At 40.2% G+C, this 8,364-nt stretch overlaps 1 pseudogene; it reads right to left on the minus strand.

Annotated features, from left to right (window-relative positions):
• Positions 1 to 810: 810 nt before the first annotated feature.
• LOC122735327 lies at positions 811 to 1,254 on the minus strand (annotated as a pseudogene).
• Between the last annotated feature and the right edge of the window lie 7,110 nt (positions 1,255 to 8,364).

The following is an 8,364-nucleotide window of genomic DNA, read 5'->3' on the forward strand; positions in this document are numbered from 1 at the left end:
CATTAGAATTAAGAGAAAGAAAGGCTTCATACAGAAGATAGAATTTCACTTGAGACAAAAGGAAAACCAGTAGGCAAAGATGAGGAGGGAGAACAGACAAAATGTTTGGACCCAAGAGATAGAGTATCTTGTTCATGAAAGTGCAAGGTCATTCTTACTGGATCAAAGGATATGTGGTTCGAAGCAAGATGAATGATTTGAAAGGTCTACATTATAAAGGACTTTGAATGCTTAGCAGAAGAATCTGTATTTGATCCTGAATGTGAGAAAGAGCCACTGAAATTTATTGAGTAATGTGAAAACATGTTTCTACCTGTACTTTAGGAAAATCACATTTGTGGCTGAAAGGAGGATGGATTGGAGTGGAAAGAGACTTGAAGCAGGCACACACACCTGCAGGTTATTGTAATAGTCCAGGCATAAAGAGATGAAGTCCTCTGTCAGAGTAGTGACAGTACCAGATGAGACAAGGGGATGAATTTGAAAGAAATTGCAAAAGTGAAACAAAAAGCCTTGACAATAGATTGGTTATGGTAGGATGAGAGATAGTGAAGAGTTGAGCATGACACCTTATTTGCTAACCTTAAGGATTGAGAGTATGGTGTTGCCTTCTACAGTAACAATGAAGATAGGATGAAGTTTGTGTTTTTTTTTAACAGCTTATTAATACAGTATTTATTTGTCTTCCCTCTGTCAAACCCTGAGACCACGGCTTTCCCCAGGGCTGCCTGGTGAGATGAAAAGGGAGGTACACACAGGCTGAAAGAGACATGGAAGAACCGGGAGAAAGAAGAACATTCAAAAACGTTGGAGAACAGAAACGGCTCCATCACATGGAAAAGAAGATGAGGAAGGCCACCATCAGGCAAAAGAGCCCCATGGCCTCAGACAGGGCAAAGCCCAGGATGGCGTAGGAGAAGAGCTGCTGCTTCAGGGAGGGATTCCTGGCATAACCAATGATGAGACTTCCAAACACAGTCCCAATCTCAGCTCCAGAACCAGCCACCCCTACAGTGGCAGCCCCAGCCCTGATGAACTTGACTGCTGTGTCAATGTCCTTTGAGACAGTGCTAGTTTGGAATCCTCATCTGGGGACAATCGAGGTCGAGGACCTGACACTGTCAAAATGCTAAGGTTCTCATCTGGCCGCACCTCTGGCCGTCTTAACACCACTGCAGATAAAGGTCTACTCAGCAGCCGAGAGCTGCTCCTCACAAGGGCAGGGGTAGAGACGAACTTGGCGCAGGCATACATTCTCAGGGGTTATGGGGCAAAGCCAAAGAGCCGCGGGGCTAGAGGTCACTGGTGGGCGGGAGGGGAAGGTCTCAGGGTGACAGGGCTGGGGAGTCAGGGATAGTGTGAGGACAGGGGTCAGGGTTGTTCCAGAGAAGCCTCCGTGAAGCAAGGGCGTGACGTGGGATCCTCCGCGCGTATGTGTGCGGAAGCAAGCGGGAGCCAGGCTCTAGGATGAAGTTTTAATGGTAAATATAATGAGTTCATTTTTTGATGTCTTAAGTTTAGTTTCAGATATTTATAGGATATCCAGTTAGAGAAAACATAGAGAGATCTAAGTAAGAAGAGCTTTGAATGTCAAATGATTTTGTATTCAATCCCCTAGATGAGAGGAAGCCATTAAAGTTGATTGAATAGCTTGAATAGTAAGTTTGGAGACATTAAACTGGAGGTCAGTAGAGGTGTTAGAGATTGATAAATAGATTTGCTAATGACTAGCAAAGAAAGGGTCAATCAATACATTGTTGTAGATGAGATCACCAAATGAGGTAGTATAGAAGAAAGAAGAAAGAGGACCCTGCATTATAATATAAATTATTCCACACTGTAATGTTTTTCTCTATTAAGACATGTAAAAAATGAAGAATTTTAACAAATTTGTGGTTAGTCAATTACTGAGAATACCAAAAGTGCAAGTAAGGAAGAAAACTTTTTGGTGATCTAGGTTTTTCATTCAAATAATCCAAATATTTTATTGAATTTGATTTAGAGAATTAGAATCATATCTAGGGTCAAATTTTACTTACACTCTAGATGAGGAAACTGAGTCCCAGAAATGATTTAAAGAAAACTATAGACTGAACATTTGCAGTTGGAGATAAGAAGAGAACATAGGCTTACCATGTTTCATGAATCTATGATTCAGATAAAGGTTATATTCAGATTATGTATGTGTGTACATGTGTGAATGAGTGTGTATTGTGAAATTTAAAATTGGATATAAGAGCATTAAACTCCTCTTTAACCTTTCCCTTATATATCTCCCAGACCAGTAAGAAAAAGAAACCTCTGAGCTTTGGTTAGAAATGGATTACTTAGCTTTTATTATTTGGGAATTAATTAGCCAACAAACAAGGTGATGCTGATTAGAGAAACAGGAAAGTAGAAATACAAATAAATAGTCTTAGATCTAAGCTTAGTCTATATTCCTTATAGAACTCACCAAATCCCAAAGCCACCTCTGAGGCTGAGAACTGCGTTGAGCACGTGCTATTACGGAGGACTAGGCAGATCACCAAGGACCACGAGTCAAAGCTGAGTCAGCCTGTTTGTGTGCAGGGTGAGAGAGGAGAGAAAAGGCCCCACTTCCGTTCTTTCCTTGCCTTTAAGCTCGAACCCTGGAAGTGGAGTGCTTAGCAGACGCACAGCTGTTCATCACGGTCTCCTCCCCAAAAGGGTGGTCCTTCAAAAACTGGCGTCCTTCAGTTATTCCTAACCAACTCTAAAAGCTTTCACTTTTTACCACAGTATGTATCTGCACACGTGTGTGTATGTATGCTTATATCCTCACTCCCCCTTATAGATATGTAGGGGCAGTTTAGTCGATCTGAGTCTAGTTAGGGATACTCTGGCCATTAGGAGGATACTCTGACAATGAGAAATAATATAGTTGATCAATTTACTGGGGTCAGTTAGATGGTACTCTTTCCTTGGAAAAGCAAAGCAGTTAATTAACCAGATAGTGGTTAGTCAAACGGCTAACAAAGCTGATGTGATGGGCATCCAGAACGTTGGGCACCTTGGAATTTATAGCAGGAGCCCAACTGGGCCAGATTTGCTTGCTATGTGATTAGGACCAGGTAGTGAAAATATTCTTAAGTTAGGAATATGAAATATTTACTGTTTTATGTATCCCACTGCCCAATAGCTAGTATCCTCACTCTCCAAACAGCTTTGACTTTTCAGTTCTGTCTCCCCACCCCCCTCAATCCCCTATAAAAGCATTATCTTTACTCTGGCTGAGAGAGGAACATGCTGTAAATCTGCCCTTCCTCAGGAGTTGAAGTTCAGAATTCTTCTCCTGGTCATATTCCCTTGTGCCAAATAATAAAAAACTTTTCACTTTATTTCAATTGGATTGTGTGTGTGAGTAATTCTTTGATAGAGGGATATTTTTCAGATCCATTTTTTTGGTATCATACACACACACACACACACACATGCACATATATGTCTGAGAAAGTGGATATATATGTGTGTGTGTGTGTGTTATGATATATGTGTGTGTATTTTCAAAATAATTAAGTAATGTATTTTAACCAAATCAACTGGTTGTTTTTAAAATAAAATGACTGATTATTTTTTAAAAATTGACCATTTACTATTAAATATTGATAGGTTCCATAGCCAAAAAACTGTTTTTCTGGGCATTTTATGAAACAAACAGATAAAGAATGGGATGGAAAGAATAATGTTGTACATTAGTAAGCTACATTCATGTGAGCAAATCTAGAAACTAAAGGGGAGAACTCTGTGAGAAATTAGCTAGGTGTAGTTCAAAAGAGAGTACACTACATACCACCAAGTTGAAAGGAAGAAATAGTTGAGGAGTTAAGGAAACATCAAAATCCTGGCATAGAAGCATGGTATGTTTATTAGGGGTAATTCCAGCTGCATTTGACTTTTCTGGGGCTGACATGCTGCTGAAAGAAGACTAGCCAATAAATTTTTGGCTTTCTTGTTGATAATTTTGTTCTTCAGATAGGAAAAGTTTCTACATGCATTACTGATATTCAAGACCAAATTTTAATAAATATAGGAAAAAATACTTCCTGTGTCAAAAACAATATGAACAGGGGGCATCTAGGTGGTGCAGTGGATAAAGAACCAACCCTGGATTCAGGAGGACCTGAGTTCAAATCTGTCCTAAGACACTTAACACTTACTAACTGTGTGACCCTGGGCAAGTTACTTAACCCCAATTGCCCTGCAAAAAAACAAACCAAAACAAAACAAAACAAAAACCAACCAAACAAAAATCAATAGGAACTTTGGGAAGAAGTAGGTACTCTGCTTAATTATCCTTACTCTTTGAACATCCATTTTATATACTGCAATCCATCTAAAATGCTTAGTCCTCATACATAAAGCTCCATTTCCTATCCCCATCCCTTGGCATTAGCCATCATCCATGAATAGAATATATTCCATTCTTAACTCAGCCTCATAAAGTTCTTCATTTCCTTTAAGATGCACCTCAAATGTTCCGTGCAGCATGTAGCATGCTCTGATAACAATTAACTACAATTGTGTTCTCTTTCAAACTACCTTATATTTACTTTCAATACATGTTTTTCTTAACTTATGTTTATGCTGGGTGTTTTTATGTTTTTTCTTGCCTTACACATTATAATGTGAATTTATTGAAAATAAGGGATCTTTATGTCTTTGTTTTTTATCCTCAGTGCCTAGTACAGAGGCCCACATTTAGTAAGGATTTTTATCAATGTTTATATATTGATTGATAGAGATAAGAAAGGGCTGGGTGTTCAAGGAGGTGTAGCATCTCTGGTGTGGGGGCTTGCAAAGCCTTTTTCAGGACTCCTTGACACCTTTGGGGAATAGCTTCACAAAACTCTCACCTTTAAATCCAAGAAGCTTCATCCTGGTAGAATGGCTAAACAAGATTGAGGGTAAGTGATGGGCCACAAACCTGGCAGTGAATCAATGGGGTCTCTACCTCAAACATTTGAAAGCTTCTGAAGGTGGAATAGGTTGATGATAACAGTTTGTGTCAGTAGTCATGAAGGTGGCTGAAGCAGGTTCTGTGCAGCCCTTAGTGTTTAGGCAGATATTTAAAATACCAAGGTCCTTCACTGCATCCCAAACCATTGCCAGTCATCCTGACTTTTGTCTTGCCCCCGAACTTCAGTGACTCTGGAGATGAGTGTGAGGCTTAGAACTTTATGCAATTCTGCCTCACTTAAATCCAATTCACAATGAGCCAAGTCATCACCCTGTGGTGTTATTAGTCCTCTTCTAAAATGAAGGACAAACAAGAGAAGAAAGATACACCAATTCGCGTGTGTGTCCTAGATTTTGTTATTCAATAATTTATTCATTTCTGACTTTTAATGACCCCATGAACTATATCATCCATGGGGTTTTCTTGGCAAAGAAACTAAATGGTTTGCCATTTCTATCTCCAGTGGATTTACAGCAAAAAGAAATGAAGTGAATTGCCCAGTCATAAAGCTAGTAAATGTCTGAGGCCAGATTTGAACTCAGGTCTGCTTGACCCCAGGACCACTATCACTGTCCACAGAGCCATCTAGTTGCTCATACTACATGTTTAGGGAAGCAGAGTTCTAGAGTTTTAGAGGAAGAGTACTTATAATTTTTTGGCCTAAAATGCTAATAGACAATTCTCTCCAGAAGGCATGCAAGGCTCGCAAAAATGAAATTAGGCATAAAGAGAAACATTTTTTCTGAGGAAAAAAAATGGAGTTATCTAAAGAAGTAATTGACACCCCCTTTTCCTATATCAAAATGTATCACTTAATTCAGATCATGGTAGTTATTCCCCACCAGTTTCTAGATAACATTGTACTTCTTTTCTCAAAGAATTCAGTACTTGGCTCACTATTTTTCAAATCTAACAATTAAATTAGAGATCTTGAATATTTTATTGATACCCATTCAAATAATTCTTATCTCCTTATTCCTAAATCTCCTTAAATACCTTGACTTTTTTTGTGTGTGTGTGCAGGGCAATGGGGGTCAAGTGACTTGCCCAGGGTCACACAGCTAGTATCAAGTGTCTAAGGCCGGATTTGAACTCAGGTACACCTGAATCCAGGGCCGGTGCTTTATCCACTGCGCCACCTAGCTGCCCCCTTTTGACTTTTGACTTTGAATCTCCTTAAATACCAATCTACAAGATTAATTACTCTGCTTCAGCCACACAGAGAGCTAATTATACCATTTTCACCACTGCCTAGGTCCCTCTAACACTCACTACTTTCTCAGCTTATTGTCCCTGCAATAACTTTATTCCCAAACTTGGATCTGGAGTGGCAGAGTCAACAAATGCTCAAAGTAAGACATTCTTTCAACCAAAGAAAACATGTTAGGTTGGAAAGAGAGATCTGTGAGATGGCTGACCTGATACCCACATTGATGAAATAACAGTGATGGAATTAGGTTGTGGTGAAGTAAGCAGGGTCAGATCCATGAGCAATGTAGGCAGAAATGGTGAAGGAAACTGATAACTGTTTAGAAAGCAATTACAGAGTTTTTCCCATGTTAGCACTGGATATGGGACAGGATGCAGTTTGGCAACTCAATTGTATATAATCACTTCTGGGTCATAGTTTATGAACACAGAGAAGTACTTTTGGTCAAAAGAGAGTGGGAACTCTATTGGACAGTTTCATAGCATTTTAGGATTAGTTCCAAATTGCCTTCCAAAATCATTGTACTAGTTCACAACTCCACAAACAAAGCATTAGTGTCCCAATTTTTTCCCCATCCCCTCTAGCATTAATCATTTTCCTTTTCTGTCATGTTAGGCAATCTGTTAGGTTTGAGGTGGTATCTCAGGGTTGTTTTACTTTGCATTTTTCTAATAAGTAGGGGTTTAAAGCATTTTATGTGAGTAATAATAGCTTTTATTTCTTCTGAAAACTGATTTTCATATCCTTTCACCATTTATCAATGGGGAATGACTCTTATTTTTTATAAATTTGATTCCAGCCAAAGACAGCTTAGAAGGTCAGCAGGAAATGTCTGTTGTACCAGGGTGAGAGTGGAACACAGCCCAGAGAAGGGCACACTAGTGCAGACCCAGCCCTGGCAAAGACCCAGCCCCAATCCCAGCAAACCAGGAGGAGGCCTTGGGGGCCTGTGAATCAGATGCAGCAGTAACTGCTTCTGGAACTCAGCCCACAGATGTAAAGGGCGGGGGTGGTGTGTGTGGAACAATTAGCCAGGAGATTACAGGGATCTTTTCCCCAGCACTGAGGCAGTACTCTGTTGCTTTGCGCATACTCAGATCAAGATTAGTCTTGTGTGGCAGTCCCAGGCCAGGGAGGAGCACAAGCACACAAGAGCTTGGAGCCACAGTGGAGCAGCATTCTGTTCATAGTATCAGGGCAGAAAAGCAGGTCTGTAGTTGTTTGCAGACCTGAGCACAGGCCAGGAGAATAGTACACATACATCCCTTGGAAGAACTAAAATCTTACAGATTCCTAGAATTATCTCTGAAAATAGCTGCATGAACCCTCTGAAGCTTAAGACAGTATAACCTCCAATTGGAAGCAGTGTTCCAATTTAATAAAGAGTTAAAATTCAAGAAAAAGGCTGGGAAAATGAGCAAACAGCAAAACAAATTCTAACCCTAGAAAGTTTCTATGGTAACAAGGAAGATCAAAATACATCCTCAGAAGATAATAAAGTCAAATAACAAACCCATCCACTCACATAAGAATAGAGTGAGACAATTTTTCAGCCAAAGAAAGCAATTGGGATCACCTACTGATAGGGCTAAGAGAGGAGCTCAGAACACAGTCCAGACCCAGCCAAGAACAGACCATGTCCCAGCTTTTCAGAGTCTTTAGTGACAGAAGATTCTTGTGAGGCTCAGCTTGTGGACCAGGGAGGGGGTTCAGTGGTTGGGCAGGGTAAGGTGGATGCAGTCTCTGCTGGAGTTGGGGCGAAGCACCCTGGTTCTGAACCAGTGGGCTGAATTGAGTGCTGGCAGCCCAGTGGAGGATGGATACATTCATGCCAAGCTTCCAACCATAAAGAATCAGATTTCAATGGGACATCTGCTTCTGGATTGAGATTAGTAGGCAAAGAATGAAGCATACTATAGAAAGCTTTTGAGGGGTGAAGTAGAACAGAATATACCCTCAGAAGAAGATAATAACAAAGTCAAAGCTCCAACAGCCAAAGCTTCCAAGAAAAATATGAATTGGTCTCAGGCCATGGAAATACGCAAAAGGGAATTTGAAGAGAAACAAGGAGAAATAGAAGGAAGATTTAGAGAGGTGGAGGAAAGAACAGAAAGGGAAATGAGAGCAATGCAGGAGTGTCATGAAGAAAAAGTCAACAGCTTGAAAAGCCAAATGG

The sequence above is a fragment of the Dromiciops gliroides genome, chromosome 1, assembly GCF_019393635.1.
Source record: "Dromiciops gliroides isolate mDroGli1 chromosome 1, mDroGli1.pri, whole genome shotgun sequence".
Classification (NCBI taxonomy): Eukaryota; Metazoa; Chordata; class Mammalia; order Microbiotheria; family Microbiotheriidae; genus Dromiciops; species Dromiciops gliroides.